This window comes from Bubalus bubalis, chromosome 17 (assembly GCF_019923935.1).
Source record: "Bubalus bubalis isolate 160015118507 breed Murrah chromosome 17, NDDB_SH_1, whole genome shotgun sequence".
Taxonomy (NCBI): Eukaryota; Metazoa; Chordata; class Mammalia; order Artiodactyla; family Bovidae; genus Bubalus; species Bubalus bubalis.
Genome location: NC_059173.1, coordinates 31,710,029 through 31,726,320, shown reverse-complemented (window position 1 = coordinate 31,726,320; position 16,292 = coordinate 31,710,029). Strand labels below are relative to the sequence as shown.

Below are 16,292 nucleotides of genomic sequence, written 5' to 3'. Positions count from 1 at the left end.
CTGTCCACTAATTCTTTGTAAATACATCATTAAGATTGACGTTGGAGAATAATAAATATTGGCCATCTACATAACTGCATGATTAAATGTTTTATAGGTTTCTTATAACTTTTATCTCCTTCTGATGAGGATCTCATGACTCTTTCTGTCCTCTCGTTCCAATTACTGCTTTTCTCTTCTTCCACTTTAGAAAAGCTCCCTGTTGTATTGTTATTTAGTACTTTTTGTGTCAATTTAGGACTTTCTTAGGACATCTGCAAAACATTCTCCTTTTGTTAATTTTGTATTGTGCATATGTGTGTGTGTGCCTTTTCAGCAAGGAACTAGAGAGGGACAAAAAAAGTAGGAAGAGGGGCTTCCCTGGTGATCTGGTGGTTATGAATCTGCCTGCCAATGCAGGGGACACGAGTTTGATCCCTGGTCCAGGAAGATCCCACATGCTCAGAGCACCTGGGCCTGCACGCCACAACTACTGAAGGCCCCATGCCCCTAGAGCCCGTGCTCCACAGTAAGAGAAGCCACTGCAGTGAGAATCCTGTGCACTGCAACTAGAGAGTAGCCCCTGCTCACTGCAATTAGACAAAGCCCAGGCAGCAATCAAGATGCAGTGTGGCCAAAAAAAAAAAAAAGTGTAGAAAGAAACCCAGTTTGGTGAGAGCCACAGGACAGGGATTAGGAACTTTCAAGGAGAGACGATCTCTGGTGTCCATGCCTCAGAGCCACCAGTGAGAACTGAGTTGGGACCAGACCACTTGGTTTGGGGAGGAGGCCATCAGGAAGCACCAGATACTGATGAGCTGTGCAGCTGTGAGGCTCAGGCTGGGCTCCGTATATGTATAATCTTATTATTTCATTTATTAGCACACTGTCTCTATGAGGTAGACACCTTCTGTCCATTGTACAGGTAAAGTCACTGAGGTGTAAAGAGGTTATTATTGAGAACTGTGAAGTGTCTGAGGTCTTACTCTGCTTGTAGGCTAACAGGTAAGCCAGCCATAGATGTTAGCAGAAGATAAAGGACTCCCAGATGAGAGACAAATGACTTCATTACCCATGTTCCTCTGCCCTCAAGGCCCACTGGGGACTTATGGAGTGGCCTCACTGAAAGCTGCACAGTGGGTTTTTGTACCTTCTAAGACTCTGATGCTGGGAGGGACTGGGGGCAGGAGGAAAAGGGGACGACAGAGGCTGAGAGGGCTGGATGGCATCACTGACTCGATGGACGTGAGTCTGAGTGAACTCTGGAAGATGGTGATGGACAGGGAGGCTTGGCATGCTGCGATTCATGGGGTCGCAAAGAGTCGGACATGACTGAATGACTGAACTGAACTGAACTGAAAAAAACCTCCAGTCTTTATTTCATTTCTTTTTAACTGAAAAATGAAATGATGTACAACATTATGCTGGTTTCAGGAATACTCCACAGTGATTTGACATTTGCAGACATTTTGAAATGAGCAATGTGATAAAGCTAGCACTCATCTGTCCCCATACAAAGTCATTCAGTTCAGTTCAGTTCAGTCGCTCAGTCGTGTCTGACTCTTTGCGACCCCATGAATCGCAGCACCCCAGGCCTCCCTGTCCATCACCAACTCCCGGAGTTCACTCAGACTCACGTCCATCCAGTCAGTGATGCCATCCAGCCATCTCATCCTCTGTCGTCCCCTTCTCCTCCTGCCCCCAATCCCTCCCAGCATCAGAGTCTTTTCCAGTGAGTCAACTCTTCATATAAGGTGGCCAAATTATTGGAGTTTCAGCTTCAGCATCATTCCCTTCAAAGAAATCCCAAGGCTGATCTCCTTCAGAATGGACTGGTTGGATGCCTTGCAGTCCAAGGGACTCTGAAGAGCCTTCTCCAACACCACAGTTCAAAAGCATCAATTCTTTGGCGCTCAGCCTTCTTCACAGTCCAACTCTCACATCCATACATGACCACAGGAAAAACCATAGCCTTGACTAGACGAACCTTTGTTGGCAAAGTAATGTCTCTGCTTTTCAATATGCTATCTAGGTTGGTCATAACTTTCCTTCCAAGGAATAAGCGTCTTTTAATTTCATGGCTGCAGTCACCATCTGCAGTGATTTTGGAGCCCCAAAAAATAAAGTCTGACACTGTTTCCCCATCTATTTCCCATGAAGTGATGGGACCAGATGCCATGATCTTCGTTTTTTGAATGTTGAGCTTTAAGCCAACTTTTTCACTCTCCACTTTCACTTTCATCAAGAGGCTTTTGAGTTCCTCTTCACTTTCTGCCATAAGGGTGGTGTCATCTGCATATCTGAGGTTATTGATATTTCTCCCGGCAATCTTGATTCCAGCTTGTGCTTCTTCCAGTCCAGCGTTTCTCATGATGTACTCTGCATAGAAGTTAGATAAGCAGGGTGACAATAAACAGCCTTGACGTACTCCTTTTCCTATTTGGAACCAGTCTGTTGTTCCATGTCCAGTTCTAACTGTTGCTTCCTGACCTGCATACAGATTTCTCAAGAGGCAGATCAGGTGGCAGATCTGGTAAAGTCTTTACAATATTATTAATTATATTCCTTATGCTGTATGTTACATCCTTGTGACTTGTTTATTTTATAACTGGAGGTTTGTATTTCTTAATCCCTGTCACTTATTTCACCTGTCAATCTCCCTCCTCTCTGGCAACCACCTGTTTTTTTCCCCTCTACATTTAGAAGTCAGTTTTCCTTTTGTTTTGATTTTTTGTTTGTTTTTAAGATTGTACATATAAATATGGTGTTTGTCTTTATCTGACTTATTTCATTTAGCATAATGCCATCTAGATCATCCACGTTGTCACAAATGGCAAGTTTTCACTTTTTTATGGCTGAGAAGTTTTAAATATATATATACATATATATAGATATCTCACATCTTTATCCATTCATCTATGGCTGGACACAAGTTGCTTCCACATCTTGGCTATTGTAAATAATGTTGCAATGAACAATAGTGTGCATATATCTTTTCAAATTAATGTTGCCTTCAGGTAAATACTTAGAAGTGAAATTAGTAGATCATATAGCAGTATATTTTTTAAGTTTTTGAGGAACCTCCATCAGTTCAGTTCAGTTCAGTTGATCAGTCGTGTCTGAATCTGTGACCCCATGGACTGCAACACGCCAGGCTTCCCTGTCCATCACCAACTCCCAGAGCTTGCTCAAACTCATGTCCATTTGTGTTGGTGATGCCATCCAATCATCTTATCCTCTGTTGTCCTCTTCTCCTCCTGCCTTCAATCTTTCCGAGCATCAGGGTCTTTTCAAATGAGTCAGTTCTTCTCATCAGGTGGCCATAAGATTGGAGTTTCAGCTTCAGCATCAGTCCTTCCAATGAATATTCAGGACTGATTTCTTTTAGGACTGACTGGTTGGATCTCCTTGCAGTCCAAGGGACTCTCAAGAGTTTTCTCCAAGACCACAGTTCAAAAGCATCAATTCTTTGGCACTCAGCTTTCTTTCTAGTCCAACTCTCACATCCATACATGACTACTGGAAAAACCATAGCTTTGACTAGATAGACCTTTGTTGGCAAAGTAATACCTCTGCTTTTTAATAAGCTATCTAGGTTTGTCATAACTTTTCTTCTAAGGAGCAAGTGGCTTTTAATTTCATGGCTGCAGCCACCATCTGCAGTGATTTTGGTGCTCAAGAAAATAAAGTCTGTCACTGGTTCCAGTGTTTCCCCATCTATTTGCCATGAAGTGATGGGACCTGATGCACCGATTTTTATGTCCACCAATATTGCACAAGGTTTCCCTTTTCTACACATTCTTGCCAAAAATTTGTTATCTTTTGATTATAGCTACTCTGACAGACGTGAGGTAGTATCTCCTTGTGGTTATTTGCTGATTTTTTGGGGAGCAGAGCAGTTGGTATGCAGGATCTTAGTTCCCTGACTAGGGATTGAACCCTCACCCACTACAGCAGAAGTGTGGAATCTTAACTACTGGACTTCAGGAAAGTCCCTTTCTTTGCTGATTTTTTCCCCTTGTGGTTTTATATTTCCAGGGTGATTAGTGGTGTTCAGCATCTACTCATGTGCTTCTTGGCCATCTGAATGTCTTCTTTGGGAAAACTGTCTATACCTATTCTATGCCCATTTTTAAATTGTTTTTTGATATTGAATTGTATGAATTCTTTGTATATTTTGAATATTAACCCCTTAATAGGTATATAGTTTGCAAATATATTCTCCCATTCAGAAGTGGCCTTCCTTTTGTTGACAGTTTATCTTACCATGTAAAAGCTTTTAGGTTTGGTAGTCCCATTTGTTTATTTTTCCTTTTGTTTCCCTTGCCTGAGGAGATAGATCCCAGAGAAAAACATACTGTTAAGACAGATGTCAAAGAGCATACTGTTAAGGTTTTCTCTTAGATTTATGGTTTCAGGCCTTATATGTAGGTCTTTAATCCATTTTTGACTTTATTTTTTCATATGGTATGAGAAAGTAGTCCAGATTGATTCTATTGTACACAGCAGTACAGTTTTCCCACGACCACTTATTGAAGAGGCTGTCTTTCCCCACTGTATATTCTTGCCTGCTTTGTTGTAGATTCATTGACCATATAAGCTTGGGTTTATTTTAGGGCTCTCCATTCTACTGCAGTGATCTATACGTTTGTTCCTATGCCAGTACTATACTGCTTTGATTACTGTAGTTTTGTAGTATAGCTTGGAATCAGGGACTGTGACAACTCTAGTTTTTTTTGTTTTTTCCTTCTTTCTCAAGATTGCTTTGGCTCTCTTGGGTCTTTTTTGTTTTCATACAAATTCTGGAGTTATTTGCTCTAGTCCTGTGATAAATGCCATTGGTGTTTTGACAGGGATTGCACTAAAATATGTAGATTGCTTGAGTAGTATAGTCATTTTAACAAAAACTGATTCTTCCAACCTATGGGCACAAAATATCTTTCCATTTGTTTTATCATCTTCAATCTCTCATAGTTTTCAGAGCACAGATCTTTTTCTTCTTTGATCAGGTTTGCTGCTGCTGCTACTGCTGATAAGTCGCTTCAGTCGTGTCTGACTCTGTGCGACCCCATAGACGCCAATGTTTATCAATCATAAACATTGATCAGGTTTATTTCTAGCTAATTTATTCCTTTTGATACAATTGTAAAAGTGATTGTTTTCTTAATTTCTCTTTCTGATGGTTCATAATTAATATTTTAAATGCAGCATATTTATTTTTTATTTTTAATTGGAGGATAATTGCCTTACAATGTTGTGTTGGTTTCTGCCATACAAAAATGTGAATCACCTATAAGTATACGTATGTCCCCTCCCTCTTGAATCTTCCTCCCACCCTGCACCCCATCCCACCTGTCTAGATTTTCAGAGGATCAGGTTGAGCTCCTCGTGTTAAACAGCAATTTCCCTCTAGCTATTTATTTTGTATATGGTAATGTATATGTTTCAATACTATTCTCTCAGTTTGTCCCACCTTCTCCTTCCCCTGCTTTGTCCACAAGTCTGTTCTCTATGTCTGCATCTTTATTCCTGCCCTGCAGATAGGTTCAATAGTACAATTTTTCTAGATTCCATATATGTTAATATATCATATTTGTTTTTCTCTTTCTGACTTACTTCACTCTGTATAACAGGCTCTAGGTTCATCCACCTCACCAGAACTGATTAAAATTTGTTCCTTTCATGGCTGAGTAATATTCCATTGTATGTACCATGGCTTCTTTATCTGTTCATCTGTTGATGGAAATTTAGGTTGCTTCCATGTCATGGCTATTGAAAATAGTGCTAGAGTGAACATCAAGGTACATGTGTCTTTTAGAATTGTGGTTTTCTTAGGGTATATGCCCAGTAGTGGGATTGTGCAGTCATATGGTAGTTTTATTCCTAGTTTTTAAAGAAATCTCCATATTGTTCTCCATACTGGCTGTATCAATTTACATTCCCACCAATAGTGCAAGAAGGTTCCATTTTCTCCACATCCTCTCCAGCATTTACTGTTTGTAGATGTTTTTGATGATGGTCATTCTGATGGCTCAGCAGGTAAAGAATCCACATGCAATGCAGGAGACACTGGAGACACTCGTTCGATCCCTGGGTGGAGAAGACCCCTGGAGAAGGAAATGGCAACACACTCTAGTATTCTTGCCTGGGAAATCCCATGGACAGAGGAGCCTGACAGGCTACAGTCCAAAGCATTGCAAAGAGTCAGACACTACTGAGCAACTAAGCACATTCTGACTGGTGTGAGGTGATACCTCATTGTAGTTTTGACTTGCATTTCGCTAATAATAAGCAATGCTCAGCATTTTGTTTATTGGCCGTCTATATATCTTCTTTGGAGAAATGTCTGTTTAGGTCTTCTGCCCATTTTTTTGATTGTGTTGTTTTTCTGATATTGAGGTGCCTGAGTTGCTTGTATATTTTGGAAATTAATTCTTTGTCAGTTGTTTCATTTGCTATGAATTCCTCCCATTCTGAGGGTTGTCTTTTCATCTTGTTTATGCTTTATTTTGCTGTACAAAAGATTTTAAGTTGAATTAGGTCCCATTTGTTTATTTTTGTTTTTATTTCCATTATTCTAGGGAGTTGGTCATAGAGGATCTTGAGGTCAAAGAGTGTTCTGCCTATGTTTTCCTCCAAGAGTTTTATAGTTTCTGCTCTTACACTGAGGTCTTTAATCCATTTTGAGTTTATCTTTGTGTATAGTTTTAGGAAGTGTTCTGATTTCTTTCTTTTACATATAGCTGTCCAGTTTTCCCAGCACCACTTATTGAAGAGGCTGTCTTTTCTCCACTGTATATTCTTGTCTCTTTTGTGAAAGATAAGGTGCCTCATAGGTGCATGGATTTATCTCTGGGCTTTCTATCTTGTTCCATTGGTTTATATTTCTGTTTTTGTGCCAGTATCATTCTGTGTTGATGACTATAGCTTTTCAGTATAAAGTCAGGAAGGTTGATTTCTCCAGTCCCATTCTTCTTTCTCAAGATTGCTTTGGCTATTCAGAGTCTTTTGTATTTTCATATGAATTATGAAATTTTTGGTTCCAGTTCTATGAAAAATACCATTGGTAATTTGATACTGTATCTGAATCTGTAGTTTGCTTTGAGTAGTGCAGTCATTTTCACAATATTGATTCTTCCAAAGCAGGAACATGGTATATCTCTTCATCTGTTTATTTTGTCTTTGATTGCTTTCATCAGTGTCTTATACACTTTTTGTATACAGCTTTTTTGTCTCCTTAGGTAGGTTTACTCCTAGGTGTTTTATTATTTTTGTTACAATGATGAATGGGACTGACTCCTTAATTTCTTTCTGATCTTTCAATTGTTAGAGTATAAGAATGCAAGGGATTTCTGTGTATTGATTTGGTATCCTGTGACTTGACTAAATTCACTGATTAGCTCTAGTAATTTTCTGATAGTATCTTTAGGGTTTTCTATGCATAGTATCGTGTTGTCTGCAAACAGTGAGAGTTTTACTTCTTTTCCAGCCTGGATCCATTTTATTTCTTTTTCTTCTCTGATTGTCATGGCTAAGACTTCAAAACTATGTTGAATAATAGTCATGAGATTGGGCACCCTCGTCTTGTTCCTGAAATTAGAGGAAATGCTTTCACTTTTTAACCATCGCGAATAATGTTTACTATAGAAAACCACCAATCTAATGAGGTGCTGCTAGCAGACCTGCCCAACATTTGCCCCAGAAGGAGACGTTATTTTTATTATTTGGTTAGGAAGAAAATCTATATTCTATCCCAGAAGGAGACAGTCTTTGTAAGTTGCAATGCTTTCTGCTATATTGACATCCTTGAACAAAGGTTGCAGAACAAAGCTTGATATAAGATGTGCAGAAATGCCATGAAGAATTGTTTCTCAACAGTTACCTCTTTCATTTGTTGTTACTTATTTGTTGTTACTTTCAGCAAGTTTGTTTAACTGCATTTCTCATATTTTACACTATTATTTTTACAACAACTGCCAAGTTATTTTTAGTTTAATGAAAGAAGTTGGTGTTATAAAATGTTGTAGAAAGAAAGTGGAGAATGTATGAAGACATCTAGGATGAAGTATGTAAAGGCGCTCACTGTCGGGGTTGAGCAGCATAGTTGTTGCAAGTCCTGAGGGTGATGCCTTGGGGGAGCAGAGGATGGAGTGGAAGTTCATGAGACTAGTGGTGAGATCTACAAGAAAAGAAAGACCTTGAGGTTTGCAGCCTATGATCAGAAGAGCTAACCAATAATGATTAGATGGCAAGCCTTGTTTCTGGTGATACTTTGTTGTTGTTGCCCTGATTCTTGATTTGCTGTGTGTGTTCTTTCTCTAGTTGTGGTGAGTGGGGGCTATACCTCATCGTGGTGCATGGGTTTCTCATTGTGGTGGCTTCTCTTGTTGTGGAGCGTGGGCTCTATTCAAGGGCTTCAGTAGCTGCGGATCTTGGACTTAGTTACTCCGAGGTATGTGAGATCTTCCTGGAGCAGGGATCAAACCCATGTCTCCTGCAGTGGCAGGCAAATTTTTATCCACTGTACCACCAGAGAAGTCTGACATTTAATTTTGGAACCTTCAACTAAATCTCAACAGCCTGTTTATCATTTTCCTTTCTGTTGAAGGAAGCTCTAACTGTTCTCATCCAATGAAAATATATTTATGCAACATCCACTATGCAGGGGCAGCAAAGTCATGTGAAATGGTTATCCCCCACTACCCTATCCCAAGTTTGGTTTGTAAAATATTATTTAATTAGGAAAATAGAGTGTATAAAACAAAAAGATAGATCTATGTAAAATGGCTGACTGAGATAATATAAGTTCCTATTGTTATGAGGTCAAAAAAAGAAGAACCTTTTGCCATAAAATGGTAAGGAGGAAGTTTGAGTAGGGTCATAGGCTGTGAATGATAAAGAAGATAAGAAAAGTGTGTGAAAGAACATGGGATTGGCAATGTTCTTGTGATATTCAGGATATCCTAAATACAGGCACCTCACAGGAGATTTGGGGTTTGGTTTCAGACCATTGGGCTTCTCTGGTGGCTCAGATGGTAAAAAATCTACCTACAGTGCAGGAGACCCAGATTTGATGGGGAAAGATCCCCTGAAGAAGGGAATGGCTATCCACAATAGTATTCTTGCCTGGAGAATTCCATGGACAGAGGAACCTGGTGAGCTACAGCCATGGGGTCACAAATAGCTGGACACTGAGCAAGGAACAGTCTTTTTTATACCTTTTCAGACCACTACAACAAAGTGAATATGATGATAAAGTGAGTCACACAGATTTTTACATTTCACAGTGCATGTAAAAGTTAGCTTGATAGTCTATTATAATTTCTTAAGGGTGCAATAGCATTATGTCTAAATAAAGCAATGTAGTTAGGTTAATTAAAAAAAAATGCCGCTGAGAAATTACTCCAATCAACTTGCTCAGTGCAGAGTTGCCACAGACTTACCAAATGCAAGTTCTTGTGCCTGATACACAGTGAGACCAAACAGAAACTTGGAGTTTAGAACAGAGAAATGCTTATTGCAGGGCCATGCAAGGAAACTCCAAAACCTGGAACTCCCCCAAAGGTTTCAGCAAAGTATTTTTAAAGGCAAGGTCACCATGTTCCTGTGAACTTCCAACAAGACAAATGTTATTCTCTATCTGCAGCTTTTTTTCCCTATATGAATGGAGAAATGTTATACCCTTAAAAGTTAGAGACTTGAGAATGGGCCATCATGTATATATATGGCTCTAGGCAGCATTATTAACTTGAAGCAAAAGCAATAGAATACAAAAGTTAAAGTAAAATATGGAGTCAGATTTGTTCTTTCCTACTACAAAGCCAACTTGTAAAAATCGCGTTTTCTGGGGAACACAATAAAATGATATATGTCTGTATATCATTTGTCTGAAGCAGTTATTTAGGGGAGCAGTTATACTCTCTGTCTATAAGAGATACAATAGAACATTGAGGAAGAGAGCTATTTTTAAAAAATATAGTTATGTTGTAACTCTCTGTTCATTACCCTGACTCAGCAAAAACCAATCCCAGCTGAGCCACAGTCTCATGAGTACATCAGCTTTTATCATCACTGTGTCTATTGCCTGTAGTTGTAAGGATGCATCTGGGTATCAGTCTAATAAATTTTCAACAAAGATAAATATTTCAAATTCTTAAACTAATACTATTAATGATCTAGTTGTATAACATGTGCTATATGCCTGGCACTGTTCTAAGACTTGCTTCTAAGCATGAAAGTGTTCACTTATTTAGTTAATATACCAACCTTATAAAGTAGATACTGTTATCCCCATTTTAGAGGTGAGGAATCAAGGCAAAGAGAAATTAAATAATGACCTGGATTGTATACCTGGTATGCAATAGAACCTGGAGTCAGACTCAAAGAGTTCCAACTTGAGAGATGAATTTCCTACAATGCCTCTTCCTCTTCATTTTATGCGGGGTGGAGTAGGGGGTGGGGGGTGGATGATTGTCTTCCAATTTTCCAAGTCAAAAATTTGGAGTTGTGCAGGTGCTTCAGGATACTTACCCTTTCATCCACACAATGACCAAATCCTTGATATCTCCCCAAGCCATCTTGTCTCAGGTATAGTTCACACTCTTATGTTAGTTCAGGCTTTGCCATTTATCAACTGGATGATTCCCTCCAATACACTCAAATTGTATGAGCCAAGGTCACCTTTGGCTTGAGACACCAGGCATCAGGCTACTACCTCAGCAGGAACTGATGCTCTTGGCAGATCAGCTCTATTTGTAGTCTGCCCTCTGCTCCTGCTGCTTGGGTGGGGAAGGCAGACTTTCTCATCCTTGATAATTCATGAGAATGAGATCTCAGCAAGCCTTTCCTGAAACTGTTCAAGTAAACACACAAAGATTAGAGTTCCTAATTATAGCTCCAGTTAAAGCACTGAATCTGAAAGTCAGAAGTTAATCTGGTTGGTAAGAGTTAATTTGGTCAGTTTTACAAAAATGGATCAAACTATATATATATATACACACACACACACACACAAGGATGGCATCTGTGAGAATGGGTTTACATTTTTTTTTAATTCATCCAACATTTATTTACTCCCACAGTCTCAAACAAAAGGCTAATTTTTCACTAGATTTTGCAGTGTTTTATAATTCTACCAATAATGTATGAGAGTGTCTGTTTCCCTCTCTTTCCTACTTTGGTAAATGGAAAACTAATGTTTTTGCTGATTTTATGGAGGATTATAAGGTCTTGTATATATTCCAGTTCTTTCATTACAAGTGAGATTGAGGATATAATATTTTCACCTATTGATCATCTACATTTTGTTTTCTGTGAATTAATTGCTTGTTCATATCATTGATCTGTTTATCGCATTCCATAATTTTTTCCTTAATGATTTATAAAAGCATTTTTATATATGGAAAATTAGCCATTGTCCAATCCTAAATGTCTCAGACAATTTTTCTTTATTGTTTTCTTTTGAGTTTTCCAATAGTATATTTTACGCTAGAGAAATTTTACATCTTTCGTAAGGTCATATTTTATCCTTTTACTTCTTATATTTAGCATGATGCAATGTTTATTGAAAGTGTTTACTGAGCAAATAAATGAACAAGCTTTGGCCATTTTTCATGAGTACCATAATGAATAGTTATCTTTTATACAATAATGCTTCCCATCATTTGCTTTGAAATTTTTATTTTAAAGTCGAATATATGCCTTATTTAAATGGTGTTTGGGAATATGTTGGATTGTAGTGGATAGATTTTGAAAGCAATCTTAGAAAAGTTATGCCTGAAACAAATTGAAATCACTTGCTCTGTGATGTTGCAGCAAGGACAAGGGAATACAGAACACAGTTTTTAATTTTCTGTACACAACATTCTTTCTGTTTCACCCAGTTAACAAATCTACATTCCCCAAAGCAATGGCATTTTACTGGGTCTGTAAAATGTGATAGAGGCACAAGTAATCTTTTATTCTTGAAGCGTGGGGTTCTGAACTGAGTGGATAAAAATTCTTCTTCATTAGTATAACAAAGAGTAGTATTCTAGAGAGAATTTGAGTTTCCAAGATTTGGTCAGATTTCTTTCAAAAGATTAAGTAAAATAATAGAAGAAGATTTAGGAGGTAGAAAACTTGCTTTTTAACCTCAGATATAGTCTGTATAAAAGGAACTGAGATTCTGGAACCAGCTTGCTAGGCTTGAATTCTAATTTCCAATGACTAATTTTTTTTCTAGGTCTTGGTTTCCTCAACTGTAAAATAGGAATAATCATATTGTTTATATAGATTATATATAACAATAGCAATCATATTGTTATTTAGAAGATTCAATACTTTGTATACACATAATGGATATAGAATAATGCTTGTTAACACAGGAGGTACTCAGTGGGTATTTCATATTAATTAAGAAATTGATCACCCAGAAATAATAATAGAGATAAATATCAACATAAGAATTAAAGTATTTTATCATTAGTTTCATGTATTAAATTATAAATTATTCCCAAACCATTCCATTTTTTCTACTGTCATGTGCTTTCATAGTTACATTTAGATTTTAGCCTATTAAGTCTTAATTATTTTTGATTACTCTGTCTTCTTTAATAAACTGTGAATTTCTCAAGGGAAAGTCCATGTCTTATCCAACTTTGTAACCTTTCAATTAGCAGCAGCAAGTCTGAAAATATTACAGTTACTCAGGGCATTTGTTATTTTTTTTTTGGTGATCAAAGAAAACTACCTGGTTATATCAAAATATTAAATCCAAAGTGTGAAATTAAAAGTGTTAAAAGTGAAAGAAAGAAAAGCATACTTGCCTTGCAGTAAAGAAATAAAATTTTGCTAAAGGCAGAGAATGAGATGTTTAGAAAATGAAAATCAAATTAATAGAAAATGTTTAATATTTTTGCTATTTAATAAAGTCCTCCCTGTATTTATATTTTTTGTTTATTTGTTGGTAAGTTAAGGGCTGCTTCTATAGAGAGGGACCAACATAAAGGTGTCTTGGGAGATGTTTGCTTTCACCATAAACAAAATAAGTCACACATATTTCTTTCCAGTTAGATATGACAGATGCTTTTTGAGCTCTTTTCTAAAAAATTTTTATTTTTGCTTTTTTGATTTAATTTTATATTATATTGGAAAATATTTGATTTACAATGCTGTGTCAGTTTCTGGTGTATGGAGCTAAGTGATTCAGTTATATCTATCTATTTATATTTATATATCTATATCTCCACTCTTTTTCAGATTCTTTTTCCCATTTAGGTTATTACAGAGCATTGTGTATAGTTTCCTGTGTTGTACAGTAGATCCTTGTTGGTTTTCTCTTTCACATATAATAGTTCATATATGTTACTCTGAAATGAGCTCTTTTCTGTTCCAGACACTCGGTAGGTTTAGCGCTGGGATAAAACGCTGAGACTGTGTCCGTGCCCACAAGAGTCATTAAATCAGATAGAAGAGACAGATAATCACAGAGGAATATATTATGTCTAATAATTTATAATATTATGTTTAATAACCTGTAGAAACAAGTGAGATATTATTAGTTCTTATGGAATTTGAGGTCAAAAAATATGGACAGAGAATGTGACATTTAATATAGAAACATAAGAACTGGCAGAAATCAGGTGAGCACAGGAGTTAGGAAGAGAGTTTCAGAGGGATGGATGCTAACAAAGGACTGGAAGAGAAGAAAAATTCCCTGAGTGGAAGGAATGATGCTTTGGAAACTTCCTCTTCCATTAAGGTAGTTTCTCCCAGATGTCTGTGAGTAGTAAACTTGTGATCATAGATTCGGTGCATAGCAACAGTGTGAACTGGTAAGCCGGGCCCCTAGCACGCTCTCTCCTAACTTTTACCTTGGCTCAGGGTTTAATTTGTCAATTTAATGAATCAATTAGTATGTGTTAAACTCTGACCTATTCTTCCCTACTCTTTATTCTGTGGGTTATTTTTTTCTCTTAATGGTGTGATAATAGTAAAAGGGGCTTCTCAGATGGCGCTAGTGTTGAAGAACCTGCCTGCCAATGCAGGAGATATAAGAGATGAAAGTGTGATCCCTCCATCAGGAAGATCCCCTGGAGGAGGGCATGGTTAACACACTCCAGTATTCTTACCTGGAGAGTCTCAAGGACAGAGGAGCCTGGTGAGCTATGGTCCATAGGGTCACAAAGAGTCAGACACTACTGAGGTGATTTAGCTCACACAGCACAATAGTAAAAGTAAAAATTTCAACTGACTATTAAGAGTAAATATTACTCTTCATTAAAATGAAACTGAGTCTGTAGGAATGTTCTATATGTCCAGCAAAGAAAGATTCCAGCTGTGGTCTCCATGGTATTGATGACAGGCTTCTAAGCATCCTTCCCCTTTATCCATATGGCTCAGTGATCAAGGGTTTCACCGCCAACTTTAGAGGTCAGTGCAGAAAAACACTAACAAGCAGGTAGGTGTTCTGACAGCAAAAGGCATAGCAATTCAGGGACCCAGACACTGGTATTTCAAATACATAATTTGGGTCAGTTTTATTGTTTTTGTGTAATTAGCACACGGCCAATCTAAATGGCCCCAGCCATGTATGTATTAGTGGGTCCAAACAAGCAAATATAGGTTCTCATTCATTTGCTGGCAGATAATGAGGGATGATCCCGCCGGATTCTATCTTGGCTTCAAGTAGCAGAGAAAATCTGGGATTAGCTTTGGCAATATCTGTTGGCATGCTGAAGTAGCTGGGCTCTAGGGAGCAAAGACTGCCAAGGATGATGAGAGGATTTAGAGAACATCACATTCCTGCTTTTTATTGTTTGTTAAAAACTCACAGTGGTTCACTGACTATAGAGTCACTTTACTAAGGTAAAGGACATGGAGAATATGTCAGTCTCGGCTTTAAAAATGACAAGCTTCTAACTTTGCAGCACTGAAATGTACTCTGGTTAACTAATACATTTTCAAAGTATAAAACTAAATAAAACTAAATTTGATATTTGGCAAAACTAATACAATTATGTAAAGTTTAAAAATAAAATAAAATTAAAAAGAAAACTAAATTTGCCCTTTTGATATTCAAAAGTCTGACTTTGACATAGTTTCTACTATATATATCCTCACACTGTTACTAGAAGAAACTGTTTTAGTATTAATGATGCTGTAATACAGGGACTATTTATTGAAGAGACCTCAGAAGACTATGGATTATCTTGTGACACTATAGTTTCAACCTTCTGAGTACTGCTTGCAATATGTGAGCAAATTGTGTAGAAAATTTGGTACCATTGTGCCCTACAGTGGCTTTATTATTTTTTATGTTTTATGTGTAGAGATAGGGAAGTGAGGTAACAGAAGCATATTTGCTCCTGATGATATCAAAGAATATAGGGATTTTTGTTTGTTTTTTTAATTAAATTAATTGATTTATTTTAATTGGAGGCTAATTACTTTACAATATTGTGGTGGTTTTTGCCACACATTGACCTGAATCAGCCATGCGTGCACATGTGCCACCACGTCCTGAACCCCCCCTCGCCTCCCTCCCCATCCCATCCCTCTGGGCTGTCCCAGTGCACTGGCTTTGAGTGCCCTGTTTCATGCATCAAACTTGGACTGGTGATCTATTTAAAATATGGTAATATACATGTTTCAATGCTATTCTCTCAAATCATCCCATCCTCACCTTCTCCCACAGAGTCCAAAACTCTGTTCTTTATATCTGTGTCTCTTTTGCTGTCTTGCATATAGCATCGTTACTATCTCTAAATTCCATATATATGTGTTAATATACTGTATAGGTGTTTTTCTTTCTGACTTACTTCACTCTGTATAATAGGCTCCAGTTTCATCCACTTCATTAGAACTGATTCAAATGCATTCTTTTTAATAGCTGAGTAATAGTCTATTTTGTATACGTACCACAACTTTCTTATCCATTCATCTGCCAATGGACACCTAGGTTGCTTCTATGTCCTAGCTATTGTAAACAGTGCCTCAATGAACATTGAGGTACACGTGTCTCTTTCAGTTCTGGTTTCCTCGGTGTATATGCCCAGCAGTGGGGTTGCTGGGTTGTATAGCAGTTCTATTTTCAGTTTTTTAAGGAATCTTCACACTGTTCTCCATAGTGGCTGTACTAGTTTGCATTCCCACCAACAGTGTAAGATGGTTCCATTTTCTCTACACCCTCTCCATCATTTATTTTTTACAGACTTTTTGATAGCAGTCAGAGTATAGAGATTTTTGCAGGAAAAGGATATAAATAAAATGGCTAAGCCATGCTAAGAAAATATTTTTATTAAAGAAGAATTTAGGCTATTTTAATATTAAGT

At 37.6% G+C, this 16,292-nt stretch overlaps 1 protein-coding gene across 3 annotated transcripts in view; it reads left to right on the top strand.

The window, feature by feature from the left end:
- The window catches only part of GASK1B (golgi associated kinase 1B), a 72,115-nt gene that overhangs the window by 21,657 nt on the left and 34,166 nt on the right, over window positions 1–16,292 (top strand). The window lies entirely within an intron of this gene.